The 15,651-nt window shown below is 36.3% G+C and overlaps 1 protein-coding gene across 7 annotated transcripts in view; it reads right to left on the reverse strand.

Moving 5' to 3' along the window:
* The window catches only part of ASAP1 (ArfGAP with SH3 domain, ankyrin repeat and PH domain 1), a 459,738-nt gene that overhangs the window by 399,884 nt on the left and 44,203 nt on the right, over positions 1-15,651 (reverse strand). Inside the window, exon 1 of one of the 7 annotated variants that reach the window (XM_031947202.1) lies at positions 4,053-4,430. The exons of the other annotated variants lie outside the window; for them this stretch is intronic. The gene's annotated coding sequence lies outside the window, so the exon portion shown is untranslated. Of the gene's footprint in view, positions 1-4,052; positions 4,431-15,651 lie in introns of those variants that run through there. 7 annotated transcript variants of the gene reach the window in all.

A 15,651-nucleotide genomic window follows, 5' to 3' on the forward strand; every position in this document is an offset into this window, starting at 1 on the left:
ATAAAGTGCCATTTGGGTGCTATGCTTCTATATCATTGGGCAGGTGGCTCCATCATAAATCTGTTGATTTAATGTAAATGCATACCACATATTGATTATAAAAATGAAAATTCGTCATGTTCTCTCACTGTGCTCTAAAAGCTTCTAATATGTCAGAGGACAGATTTATGTGATAGATAATGAAAACAACCTCACCAAATACACTCACTCTCTATCTGACAGCTAGCTATATATTCACCACAAAGGAAGGGGAGGCAGAGTCCTCAGAATGGTGGGTCTGATGGCTGGGTATGGTGAACTAAAGTAAAGATGTGGTAGATAAATGAGGGATGAATTTCAGTATCCTCTGTGAGGATCTTTCCCAAGCCATATCCAGCTGTTAGAGACACGTGGAATCATAAAATGATAATTTTGGAGTTATATCATATAAATAAACTTCTCAGTATGGTCCCAGAAGGTCTGAAGGTAGAAGCTGCAATGAAGCAGATTTTATCTTGCAGAAGAATTTTTTTTAATTAGAAGTGTCAAGAAATATAGCTGACTTCCTTGGAAGGTAGTAAGTACCACATTACCCATTATAGGCATCTTGGTGACCTAGTGAAGAGCACTGGGCCTAGAGTTAGGATGCCCTGGATTCAAATCTGATTTCAAGTACATACTAGCTCTTTCAATTTCCTCCTGCCTTCCTCTTCCTTCCTCCTCTGTAAAATGAGGATAAGAATAGAACGTACTTTCCAGGGTTGTTGTAAAGATCAAATGAGATAATATTTTTAAAGTGCCTGGCACATAGGAGGCACTTAGCAAAAGCTTGTTTGCCTTAGCCCCCATTAGTAAAGATCTTAAAGCAGAAGCTATATTACCACTTGTTCTACTGGAGGCCATTCCTAGCCTCTCCCCTCCCCACTGCTAACATCTGCTTTCAGATTACTTCCATTTATTCATCATATATTTTATGTTTTTACAGTTATTTCTTCTAATAGAATATAAGATCCTTAAAGGCAGGAACTATTTTTGCCTTTCTTTGAATCTTAGATGTGCAATATAGTGTCTTGTTGTTGCTCTTCAATTATTTCAGTGGTGTTTGATTCTTTGTGATCCCTTTGGGGTTTTCTTGGCTATTACTAGACACAAAAGTGCTTTTCCATTCCCTTCTCCACTTCATTTTACAGATGAGGAAACTAAGAAAAACAGGGTAAAGTGACTTGCCTAGGATCATACCACATTGTCTGAGGCCAGATTTGAGTTCAGGGTCATCTTGACTCTGAGCCCAACGCTATCTACTGAACCACAGAATAAATACCCATTGCATATCTGACTGATTGACTTTGCAGAGATCACTGTGGAGCTATTCCTGTTCATTTATGGGTTGGTCTAGATGACCTCTGAGGGATCTTTTAAGTCTGTTATTCTGTGATTTACCAAATATTAAAGAAATAAATTTACATTAAAGAAACAGGCTCATTCTAGAGCCACCAACCAAAATGAACTGTTATTATTACTAGCCAAATAGCAATTGGTATTTTACATGGTGCTTTTCGATAGTCTTATTGGTCACTCTACACAACAACTTATAGTGACAGATAAGTGATTCCCTTGTTTTCCAGACAATATAAGAGAAGTTGCTTCCACTTAAACCTTTTGCTATTCTCCCAGAGCCATATCTATGACAAGATTTAGAAGCATGGACCAATTCCTTGATAATTTATGTGCCACTGGATAATGTACTAGTTTCTTTCTTCTTTTTTGCAGGACAATAAAACTCAACTATTTGGTCTGTAGACCTAAGGACTACAGAAAATGCTGTGATCAGATAAAGTTCAATAAAAATGGACAATACAAGTCAGATGCCCAGAGCACTATATTTAGACCATAGAGGCTCTTTAATATCAAAGGGCTTTCATCTTTATGATACTAGTAAGGATGGGGAAGGTTGATAGCATGGAGAAAGAGAGAGGTAGAAAGGATTGAAGATTTTAAAGGTTTATCTGCAAAGAATCAATGAGTTTCTTTTATAACACACAAGCTGAGGTCATTAGGATCTTCTGATTCTTCCCATGATATCATGTTGATTGTCTTGCTGACTTTAGGAATTCAGAAAAAATGCAATTCATTTTTTTAAATTAATTTTTTAATTTAATTAATTTTAAATTTCAATTAATAATTAATAAATTTTAATACAAATTTTAAATATTAAATACTGGGTAGAAAGTACTGAACTAAAAATGTTTGTGAGCAATAAAAAATTTATGTATAAAGTTTTTGACTTTACAAAGTTTATAGTCTCAAAGAGGGATAAGATCCAAACTTCAATTATTTTAACAAGCAACATTATATAAGTGCATTAAATATGTGCAAAGTACAATGGAAAGACCATTATTGACCTGGAACATCAGGAAAAACTGGAGTTAATACTTGAGCTGAGCTTTAAACAATGGGAAAAATTCCCACACAGGGAGGAGCATGAACAAAGAAATGGAGGTTAAAGTACAGATCCAATCCACGAATGGGGAGATGGATTGGGGAGAGAGGGTGGAGTGATGACAAGAAGATCTGTTGGGTGATTATTGAAATAATTCAAAGAGGTAGTACTGGGCTGTTATCAGTAGAAATACAAAATAGTGGCGATATATAAGTGATGTTGAGGAAGGGTAGATACAACAGAATTAATGAACTATCAAGTATGAGAGATGAAAAAAATTAAAGATTGCACAAAAGTTGCAAATATGGAAAATGGGTTGAAAGGAATAAATACTATTAACAATAATAGGAATACTGATGTCCCAAAGAGGGGCATATTTATGGAGAAAAATAAGATGACACAGCAATGTCTTACCAATCACCTATTACATGCAAAACCTGTAAAAGGCACTGTGACAGATACAGAAAGATAAGACAGTCTATGCCTTCACGGAGCTTAGAAGTCTGTTGGAAGGGTAAGACGTACCCATTTGAAAATGTAACTCCAATCAAAGGCAATATATGAGGACTTCTTAAACTCTTTCAACTTGCAACCCCTTTTCACCCAAGAAATTTTTATGTGACCCAGAGTATATAAAAAAGGCATACAAATCAAATATTTACTGATAATACATCATAAAGAAATTTATTCTAAAACAGTTCTTTGGAATACATATAATTTTACCATTTATTAAAGATGAAAGCAAATTTGCATACTAATAAGATGGATGTGCTAGTTTATTTTTACATGAAGAATTAAATCTTGGTGGAATATTTGATCCTTTTTTACAGTTGCCAAATTTTTCATGACCCCCACTTTCAATTACATGACTCTATCCAGTTTTAAAAGCTTTGGTATAAGCCACTGGTATTAACCTCCAAAAGAAACATCTCAGTGAGCTACATACTGATTGAGAAAACAAATTGACATTATGCTATATTATCTTTTTATTTATTTTGTTAAACATTTACCAATTAAATTTTCATCTGTTTCAGTTCACTGTGATGATTTTGAGTAGGCCCTTGGTACTATAGACAATTATAAGATTACTCAATTTCAGAGGAAGGAGAAATCACTTCTGGTGGGTCATTCCCAGACCAAGATCAGGGCATAGATAACATGTCTTTTGTTAGCTATCAAATAGATAAGAAAAGGGCTGTGATTTGTCTTTCTAAACATCAAGAAAGAGGTAATATAATCATCCTACTTATAACTGTTAATATTATAGATTATATTATTAGCCCTTAAGCCCCTGACCCTACCAATAATCTACTTGACCACTAGGCCCTAACATATATACATATTTAAATATGTATACCTATATCTATTTATCTATCTATCCCTCAACCACGACCAGAGCCAGCTCCCACTGAAAAAGAAAAACAATTCGATATTGTCATAGTTCCTGGGACCTCACAGATGTTTGGAAGGCAAGGAAATCAACCACAACTCAACACTCATCAGGGGCCCAGAAATAGGCCTCTTTTAACTCAGTCATTTGGCCACCAGGCCAGGACCAAGACCAGGCCTCTTGCCCAAACAATACAGGCCTCTTATCATCTGCTCAGTTGCTCCCTTGGCAACATTCCCTTACCTGTTCTGCCTCTTGCTCAGGAGATGATATTCATATCAAATGGGAGTTGCCATCTAATGCTTAGTTACCACCAATATTCAGAAGAACATCATGACAATCTACTGTCCAACTGACAGAAAATCTCCTCCACTTAAAATCTCTGAAGTTTAAGGTATTCTCTCACACTTATCCATATCATCCTATTCCTTTCCAAGTTCCTATCCTACTGTACTTACTATCTTCCCTTCCATTGTGACCTATCTAACCCCATTCTATTGTTAACAAACAGCCTTTCCTATAAAACATCTTCCTCTCACATACCTTCTATTTCATCACAATCCAAAGAAACCTTACTCACTATTCCACTTTTTCCCAAGCTTAGAAGTATTTTCTTTCATGCTCTATGGAATACACTGGGCTAATAAATAAATTTAAGCATGTTTTTGTTTCTTATGGACCTTTCAGATCCTCCCTCCTCTTTTCTTTCAGGTTTACTCCATTCAGATGTATCACCCCACCTAGACAGATCTGATACCGTGGATTCCCCATAGGCATTTCAAACTTAATGTGTCTAAAACAGTACTCATTAACTCACTACTTTTTTAACCTACCTCTTCTAAATTCCTAATAGTAGCAAGGAGACCATTATTCTTATAGTCCCTCATGTTTGTAATGTAGAAGTCACCTTCAATTGTCAAAGAAGATTGTTTTCTGTCTTTTCCACTTCTCCCAGAATCCTTTAGATAGCCTTCATTCCTATATTATATTACTATATATCATATTGTTTATACATCTGTATACAAGCCCTATCCCCCATATTTCTCACTTATCTTACATATCCACTAAGTCACCAATTTCTATCTCAACATTTCTGTTTCACCCACTCACTTTCTTAATTCAGATCCTTAATACCTTTTACGTGGACTATTACCATGCCCTCCTAATCATACTCCTTAAATACAGTCTTTTCCTTCTTTCACCAATTCAGCCTCCACTTAGCTGCCAAATTGACATTATTAAAGCACAAGTCTGAACACATTATTCCCCTGCTCAAAAAGCATCAGTGGCTCTTTACTGGCTCTAGGAAAAAAAAATACAAGGTCTTCTATTTGGCATTTAAAGCCTTTCAAAATCTGGCTTCAGACTATGTCTTCAGACTGCATTCCCATTATTTCTCCTCATGTACTCTTCTCTGCGACAATGCTGGCCCTATCTGCTGTTCTCCATACACAGTAGTTCATTTCCAGTCCCCTGCTGTAATGCACATGTCCCCTCACTACCTCCCCCCTTAAAAGCTTTAGCTCTTCTCAAGACACAGTTCAAGTGCCATCTCCTACCAAAAGTCTTTCCTGATTTTCCCAATTGTTAGGAGCCCACCTTCGAAAAGTACTTTTTATGTATTTTGCATTTTCTTTTCTACATCTATATTATTCTTCCCTCCCAATAGAATTTAAGGTACTTGAAGGCAAGAGACATTTAGTTTTTGTCTGTGTCCCCAATGCCTAGCACACAGTTATGTCTTTTAATAACTATTTATCGAATGGTTGTTGTCCAGTCAAGACCCTATTTGGGGTTTTCTTGGCAAAAATAAAAGAGTGATTTGCCATTTCCTTTCCCAGCCCATTTTGCAGATGAGGAAACTGAGGCAAAAAGGGTTAATTGACTTGTTCAGGATCACACAGCTAGTAAGTGTCTGAGGCTGGATTTGAATTCAGAAAGATGAATCTTCCTGACTTTAAGCCTGGTACTTCATGCACTGTGCCATACTGACTAGATAAGGACGACTTAAGAGTAAGAAAGGGTTTAAAGTTGGTCTTAAAAGATGAGCATGATTTTTACATCATGCAGTAAGGGCATCACAGGTAAAGGACATGGGAAGTGAAAGGGCATAAAAGTGAGAAAATTTTATGTGTTATTAGAAAAGGGAGCATACCACTTTTGGGTATAAAAATCTTCTTAAAACTTTTCTCCATTTATGACCTCTTTTTGCCCAAGAAATGTTTACATGATCCTGGGTATATACGTATATAAAGTAGGTATACAAATCAAACATTTACTGATAATAAATCATAATTTTGTGATCCTCACATTCAGTTGTAAGACCCCATGTGGGATTGAAACCCACAATTTAAGAAGCTGGATTTTATAGGTCGAATTATTTGTAGATAAAAAGGTAGATAAAGGTCAAATTACTAATTTAGGGGGAAGAATTTAATAATAATCTTTATGATAATAAAATCATATGTTGTTATGGTTCTTTACAGGTTTTTAAGCACATTTACTTGCATATTTCAACAGCCCTTGAATTAAAGGTATAATTATTTTACAGATGAAGAACCTGAGAAATACTGAAGTTCAATGCCTGGCCCACAGTTATGATGGCTGATCAGTGGCCAAGTCATTGAACTTGCTCTAGGAACAGACAATTGTCCTTTGTTTTTGAAGAGGACCAAAACATCACTATGTTAAGTGTTGAGTTATAGTATGTCCAACTGTGAGCTGATCAGACCAATATGAGCTCAGAATGCCACAGGATGGACACAGATAGTCCATGTGAACACCTGGAGTAGTTTTTCTAATTTTGCACATCTCACATTTCCTTTTGGCTAATTCAATTTTGCTTTGCTCCAAGAGTACAGCATCTTTTCTGATGAGGGTACATCATGGTGGGCAGTCCTGTGCCAGTGTCTCACATATCATACAATCAATTCTGATACCTTGAGAATATCCTTGTATTGCTTTTTTTCTGACTACCTTGTGAGCACCTGCCCCATATGAATGAATTCTCCATAAAATAATTTTTTTTTGGCAAGAGTACATTTGGCTTTCAAACAATGGAATGGTGCTTTCTGCAGCAAACTTGAAATGATTGGCTGGTTAGTTCAAGAAAGGACTTCAGTGTCTGGTATCTTTTCCTCCTGGTGATCTTCAGAAGTCTTCCAATTCCCTATTGATCTTTCTACAACATTATGCTATGTTTTCAATATCATAGTAAGGAATTTGTACATAGGTGAAGATAAGAGAAAATATAAATTATGAAATAGTAGCAATGAGGTAGTAATGGTTTATTAGTTTCATCATTTATGAGCAAGAGAGTGATATGATCCAAGTATTATTTCAGGAAGTTTAATCCAACAGTAGTAAATAGGACAGCTGGAGCCAAATGAACTTGGGAGGAGAAAGACTAATTGGAAGGGTATTATGCAAATTGCAGCATGAGAAACAGGGGGCCTAAATTAGGAAGGTGGCAATAGGAATAGAAACTAAAGGCAAGATATGGGAGAAATGAAGATAATATAACCCATAAGGCTGGATGAGTGACTAGGTATGAGGAGTGTAGGAAGGGAGAAGTCAAAGATAAATCTAAGCTTACAAGCCTAGATGACTGGGAAGATGATAGAGCCCTTGATGGAAAGAGAGGCATGATTTTAAAGTGACATGTGTGAATCCATGTAATAACATGAGTTATAACAGGCTTCCGCTATTTTTGAAAGGGTAAAACAACTGTATTTGCATGCATCATGGCTTAGAATATTGGCTTTTTTAATAACACCATTTTTCAAGATGCTAAGCTCTTTCCCTAGGCCTTCGGAACAATGCTAAATGTGCAGATGGAAGCTGCCAGGTCAGTGCTGCTGTGTCCAGCTTGTTGAACACATTTCCTACACATGGGCAAGTCTAATTCCTGCCTTGCTCCCTTCCAGGAAAGCCAAAGGGTGACATCAATTGAGTTCAGGGAAATACAATTGGGGCTGACAGCTAGCACTATGATGATTCCATTACCTCTGTCTTGATTTTAGGAAAGGTATTCTCTCATCCACTAGAGGGAAAAGGGTTTGATGATTAGGTCAGTATGGTCTTATGCACAGTGAATAAATAGATCTGAGAAGGAGGCTGCTCAGTTTCTGCTATTCAATCAATCAAATGAATGAAAAGCATTTATTAAGCACCTACTATATGTCAGACACTGTGATACAGGCTGGGCATACAAAGGAAAACAAAAACAATACATACATTCAAGGAGTTTGCATTCTGATACAGGATCCCCACAATATATGTAAATCAGAACCATTTCAATTAACAGTTACTGAGCTTTTGCATGGTGTCCATTGCCATGTTTTGTGTCTAGAACAGGAAGTATCAAGGGTATCTCCCTTTCATCTCCTCCCCACACACCAAGTCACCATCTCAATCCAAGACTTCTTTATCCCTCACCTAGCCTAGCTTCCTTAGGTAGTCTCCTAAAGTAATACTCATATCTTCAATCTCTTCTCCTTCCAGTTTGTCCTTCACAAAGTTTCTCCCCTCCTCCCATTTTCCAGAGGCAGAGATCTAATCATGCCATTATCTTGCCCCTTAACCTGTGATGAAAACTACTGACCGGAGGGTAAAATACAAATTCCTTACCCTGGCATTTAAGTCTTTCCACAATCTGGCTTCAGACTATTTTTGCAGCCTTAAGTCACATTTATTACCTTGACAAACTCCATACAAACCTGTACAACCAGTAGTTTCAAAACTTGAAATACTGCCTCTTGTCTCTTTGGATTTTTTTTTTCTCAAACAGGTTATATGTTCCCTCCCAGCCAGGAATGTACTCTCTGCCCATTTTTATCTTGTGGTATCCCTTTTTTTCCTTCAAGGCTCTGTTCAAATGCTATCTCCTCCTTCTCTGAGATCTCCTTTTTATTTTATACAATAATAACACTTGTAGATTAGAAGGGAAGCAACAAACTGGGAAAACATTTTACAAAACATTATAAAGGTTCTGATAAAGGCCTCATTTCTAAAATATATAGAGAATTAACTCTAATTTATAAGAAATCAAGCCATTTTCCAATTGATAAATGGTCAAAGGATATGAACAGACAATTCTCAGATGAAGAAATTGAAACTATTTTCACTCATATGAAAGTGTTCCAAATCACTACTGATCAGACAAATGCAAATTAAGACAACTATGAGATACCACTACACACCTTTCAGATTAACTAAGATGACAGGAAAAAATAATGATGAATGTTGGAGGGGATGTGGGAAAACTGGGATATTGATGCATTGTTGGTGGAATTGTGAACACATCCAGCCATTCTGGAGAGCAATTTGGAACTATGCCCCAAAAGTTATCAAACTGTGCATACCCTTTGATCCAGCAGTGTTACCACTGGGCTTATATCCCAAAGAAATGCTAAAGAAACTGGAAACTAAATGGATGCTCATCGGAGAATGGTTGGGTGAATTGTGGTATATGAATGTTATGGAATATTATTGTTCTGTAAGAAATGACCAGCAGGATGAATACACAGAGGCTTGGAGAGACTTACATGAACTTATGCTGAGTGAAATGAGCAGAACCAGGAGATCATTATGTACTTCAACAACAATACTGTATGAGGATGTATTCTGATGGAAATGGATATCTTCGACAAAGAAGATCTAATTCAGTTCCAACTGATCAATGATGGACAGAATCAGCTACACCCAGAAAAGGAACACTGGGAAATGGGAGTAAAGTGTTTGCATTTTTGTTTTTCTTCCCAGGTTATTTTACCTTCTGAATCCAATTTTTCTTGTGCACAGAAGAACTGTTTGGTTCTGCACACATATATTGTATCTAGGATAAACTGTGACATATTTAACATGTATAAGACTGCCTGCCATCTAGGGGAGGAGGTGGAGGGAGGGAAGGTAAAATTCGGAACAGAAGTGAGTGCAAGGAATAATGTTATAAAAAATTATCCATGCATATGTACATTCAATAAAAAGTTATAATTATTTAAAAATAAATAAATAAAATAACAATTATAAATAATAATAATAATAACACTTGTATCTGTACACGTGTTGCAACCTTCCTGTCAGAATGCAAATTCCTTAGGGTGGATTTTTTTGGGGGGGTAGGTGCGAAGGAGGGAAGGGTATTCCCAGTATCTAACAAAACGCCTGGCATGTTTGTTGTTTTTCTTATATTTCTTATGCCTAAAACATTCTCTTCCCCCCATATCTGTACATGTTCAGTTAAATAAACATTCATTTAATGCCAACAGTGTGCAGAACATTGGGCTGAGCCCCATGGAAAGAGTAGAAATAGGAAGGCCAGCTAAGAAATTATAGCAGTACATCAGGCAGGTAGTAGTGAGGGCCTTTTCTAGGGAGGTGCCCACCTGCCTCAGTAGAGGGAGTTTTCTCACCAGGAAGTCCATATAACCTATGAAATTACAGGTCTAATCCTTAGCCTCAATAATACCTTGCATTTACAATGCTTTACTGGTTGCCCAGAGCTTTTCTGTGACACAGGCAATATATTTTTACAAATGAAGATCCTGAGTGAGGCTAAGGGATCTGAAGTCAACTTCTCACAATCACACAATTAATAAGGTATTAACTTGTTGTGTATAAGGAACCCATTATCTAGGGACACCTATAGGCCCTTTCTCAAAATAATGGCTCATTAAGAAAATTTTACACTTTTTCTAGAAGCTAGTACAAAAAAAATGTTAACTTTTTGCTCATCCAAGTTCATAGATCCCCTAAAAGTATGGTCCATAGATCCATAGCCCCTGAACTAGATAGACCATGCAATGACTCAAGGCTCTCTTCTAGCTCAGTCTGTGATCTTATGAAATCTGACACCCAGAAAAAGCAGATGTCATCTGCAAAATGAGTAAGCATTCATTTTTCAAAGGGAAGACCAAATTTTAAGTCATCAGAATGTTCTGAATAGCTTAAAAGCCTAACTATATTAGATCAAATAAACCCATCTCTTGGCTAAGTAGGTTTAAAACAATTGCCTTCTGAGTCTGTGACCTTCAAAAATGAATCAGCTCTAATTTAGTCATTTGAAGAGACTTGAAGATAAAGATTATATTTCTTTCTCCTCTCCCTCCAACTTCCCCCCCAAGAACTAGCACTATTCCCTCCACCCATACATACACTATCAATATAATGTTGAACATTTGTCAGAATATCAGAACAAATAATTTCATCAGGATAGACACCACTTTACAATCTATCTATGATTTATAAATATAAGCAGTTGCCTGAAACTCAGGGAAATTAAATGACCTTATTAAAATAAGGATTGTATAGAGCCTTTGAATTCAGTTCTTCCTAATTTCAGGTCCAATGCTTTATTTTTCTTTTTTTGGTTCTCTGGCATAATTCTCTATATGTAATAAGTGCTCACAAAAGTACTAATTGAATTGAACTGAGCTTACTACTGAGAGTTCCAAAGTTCTAGTTTACATGCATGATCATAATATTACAGACTCCTGAGGAGCCATCCAAAGGGGGTACATTTAATTGTTGCAATTTCAGTTCAAGATGGGAATTATTATGGAGAAATTATCCATACTGACAGTAACTCTCCTTGAAGTGCTGTATTCCTTGAGGTCTAAATGCCACCTGACAATTCTAGTGTTGGATGTTGGATGTGATCAAGACATAATTATATTCTATAGATGTAGTATAATGCCATAACTTGTATACTGGGCTTATAGTCAGTTCTGTGTTCTACTCATTTCATTGAAACCTATGTGACCTTGGGGAAGACTGTAAAGAAATATTCCATATCTTATATGAGAATGAATACTGGCTTCAGTGTTAGGAACTATGGGTTTCAGGAACTCTGCAACTGTGTATCCATATCCAAATCCTTCTCCTCTCTAAAGTCCTCACAGAGTTGTTGTAAGAATGCAATGAAAGATTCTAGAAATGTAAAGCACACTAACATAATTATTGCCATTCTTGCTTCTACTCCTAAAAAAGACAGGCTTTTTAAGTTATCAAACTGTGCATACCCTTTGATCCAGCAGTGTTACTACTGGGCTTATATCCCAAAGAGATTTTAAAGAAGGGAAAGGGACCGGTATGTGCAAGAATGTTTGTGGCAGCCCTGTTTGTAGTGGCCAGAAACTGGAAAATGAGTGGCTGCCCATCAATTGGAGAATGGCTGAATAAGTTGGTATTGGTATATGACTATTATGGAATATTATTGTCTGTACGAAATGACCAGCAGCATGATTTCAGAAAGGCCTGGAGAGACTTACATGAACTGATGCTGAGTGAAATGAGCAGGACCAGGAGATCATTATATACTTCAACAACAACACTATGTGATGATCAATTCTGATAGACGTGGCCCTCTTCAACAATGAGATGAACCAAATCAGTTCCAATAGAGCAGTAATGAACTGAACCAGCTACACCCAGGGAAAGAACTCTGGGAGATGACTATGAACCACTACATAGAATTCCCAATACCTCTATTTTTGTCCACCTGCATTTTTTATTTCCTTCACATGCTAATTGTACACTATTTCAAAGTCCGACTCTTTTTGTACAGCAAAATAACTGTTTGGACATGTATACATATATTGTATTTAACTTATACTTTAACATATTTAAAATGTATTGGTCAATTTGCCATCTGGGGGAAGGGGTGGGGAGAAGGAGGGGAAAAGTTGGAACAAAAGGTTTTGCAATTATCAATGCTGAAAATTTACCCATGCATATATCTTGTAAATAAAAAGCTATTAAAAAAAAAAAAAGACAGACTTTTTAGACAATGGTGCTGGAACACCCATTTGTCCCACATCGGGTCAATGAGGGTAACCTGAAGCAGCTGTGGATTGCTGGCATTGAGTCATGGTGCACAAGTGGAAGGAATAAGCCTCACATCTTCAAAATCCAGGCTTGTCCTAGAAGTGCTACAAAAGTCTTGCAGACTGCCCTGGAATGGTGTATATTTTCAAAGTTAAATGAATATATTTATATTTCTATGAAATCGCTCTACCCATTCCCCAGAGATACTAATAGCCCCTGCTCTTAGCTAAGTAGGTTTAAAACACAGACTGGCTAATGTTGAGAGCTGTAAAATGGGGACTGGGGTAACATAAACTTTGAGAGACAAATAAAAGTAGCAAACTTCAAGACTGGATGAGACCTTAAGAGATATTTTGTCCAACTCCTTTTTATAAATGGGAAAACTGAATCCCAGAGAAGTGAAATGATTTGCCAAAAGTAAAAAATGAGATTGCACGATAAAATAGTAAGAATATCTTGGGGGGGTAATCAAAGGATGTGGATTTGACTTTCAAATCCATCACTACCTGTAATTAAGACTCAGTTTCCCGAGAACAAAATACTTGCAGTCCATCAAAATAGTTGTGAAAAAGCATTTCTATACTTTAAAATATAAAATGTATGCTGTTATTTCTATTATGATTTTTTTTTAATACATGTCACAATCAAGACTTATAGAAGGGTTGTTTTTGTTTGTTTGTTTGTTTGTTTGTTTTAAATAGAGATAGGATAATCCAGCTTCCCTCACAAAAAGCAGCAAAAATTATTGTCTACTGGGATGGTGGGTATGGAGATTTGTGAATGAGAGATCAAGTACAACATAAACCCTAGGTTTTGATAAGTGAGCTTTTAATTTATTTAGTGTAAAACAAAGTTCCACATCATTTCCTGGCCAATAGATCTAAATTATGTCATTTCTTCTATGGTCTTCTTTCCTTCTCCTGGCTACCAGAAACTTCTGGACTCTGATAGGTGAGCTTTCCCTTTTGTCTGAGACAAAACCTCAATCCCCTAACCCACCTCATTCTTCTTTATGTATAGCCTTACCATAACAGAATATAAGTGTTTTGAGGATAGGAGGATTTACTTGCTTACAAGTATTTGCACTCTCTAGTACTTAGCATAAAGCCTGACATTCAATAAGTACTTAATACTTGTAGCAAGAAGCAACTAGGTGGATCAGTGGCTAAAGTGCTGGGGCTAAAGTCAGAAAAATAAGTTCAAATACAGTCTTACACACTTGGTGTGTGTGAACCTAGGCAGGTTACTTAACCTTTGACTCAGCTTCCTCAACTATAAAATAGGAGATAATAAAAACCCAACTCCCAGGGCTATTGTAAATCTCAAATGGTATAATATATGTGCCTGGCATATAATAGGTGATAAATAAATATTTATTTCATTCTCTCCATACAGCATGCCCTATCTTAAACATTTCAAACTATGAAAAAGATTTTGGAATAATTCTTTGGGTCATTTTCTACAGACACATTATATATCATTAATTTCAAAGTAATAAAAAAAACCTACAAATGGAAACATGCATATTCATAATCTTGCTAGTCATATTGCTTTTATGACTCAGTTGCCCCATCTGTAAAAAGGGGATAATAGTGCCTGAATTACCTAATCACAGGGTTGTTGGGACAAATCAAACAAGACAATGTATATGAAGGAGCTTTGGAAAATACAAAAGCTACAAAAACATTAGGTGTCATTATTCATTCATGTTAGAAACAACATTTCATATTTAATTTGGGATCACCTCCCAAATTGACTATACTCATTCCACAATTAGTGTTCTTTAAATAAAAAAAAAAAAACAATGTATTCATATTCTTTCTAATTCTTTCACATATGCTCTCTCTACTGATTCAATTCATTTCAGTTCAACATACATTTCTTTATCGACTATGTACCAGGCATTTGTGTCAGCTACTGGGAATACAAAGACAAATAACAACAACAACAACAAAAGTAAACAATTTCTGCCCTCCAAGAATTTATAATCTACTAAGAAATGATGTCCTCCTAGAAAAGCAAATGCAAACTATTTACAAAGTATAGTCTTTCCTCAACATTAGTATGCATTGCTTTTATAACTTCAAGAATTTTGGTGATTTTATTAGTAATCTCATTTTCACTTTAGAAGTGGCAATGTCATTCATGACAAAAGACAGTGCGGGAAGGAGGGGAGAGACAGGAGAAGCCATGCTATTTCCTTACAAATGAGAAAAGTTTTCACAAAGGTGTTTAAGAATTTGCTCCAGAAAGTGCTAAAGTAATCTCTTAATATATAATGAGGAAATTGGAAAAAAAACAAAACAGAAATGGGCTAAATTTGTGGGTAAATAAGATGGTGGTCATCCCTGCTCTTTTGATGGCACTAGTGAAGTCATGCAATCATCCTGCTAGTGGGAAGCATGTGCTTTTCATTGAGGAATTGTTTAAACACAGAAACTAAAGGGAGATTAGAGATAGCAGGTTGCCCCTTTCCTTTTTAATTTGGGGTCCTTCTGCCCCTGAGGGACATAGATGTACCTGCCCCAGCCCCTTCCTGTCCCTGTCCAGTCCCATATAGCTGCAACCCTTCCCTATATTTTATAGGTTATTTCATAGTTACTGTTAGGAAAAGTAAATGATCAGAATTAATGTTTTGTTATAAAGAATCATATGCAAAAAAGTATATTTTCAGCAATCTCTAGCAGATGACAGTTTTTGGTGGTGGTAGGAACCTAATTCCCTATTTTCCATAAGTTTATTTTGCACTGTTTTTTAGGAATGTTATACCCTCAAAAGTTAAGAATTGACTGTAAATAAAAAAAATAATATAGGGAGGGAGGGAGGAAGAGTGCCAGTAACAGGAGAGATAAGGAAAGGTTTTTTTGTAGGAAATGGGACAGAGAGGAGATTTGAAGAGAGCTACTACACATGTTAACAGGCAGAGATGAAGAAGGAGACTGTTCTAGACATGAGCGATAAATAAGGTAGGAGATAGAATATTGTGTGTGTTTGACTAGATTGAAGAATGTGTAAA

This window comes from Sarcophilus harrisii, chromosome 1, assembly GCF_902635505.1.
Source record: "Sarcophilus harrisii chromosome 1, mSarHar1.11, whole genome shotgun sequence".
Lineage (NCBI taxonomy): Eukaryota > Metazoa > Chordata > Mammalia > Dasyuromorphia > Dasyuridae > Sarcophilus > Sarcophilus harrisii.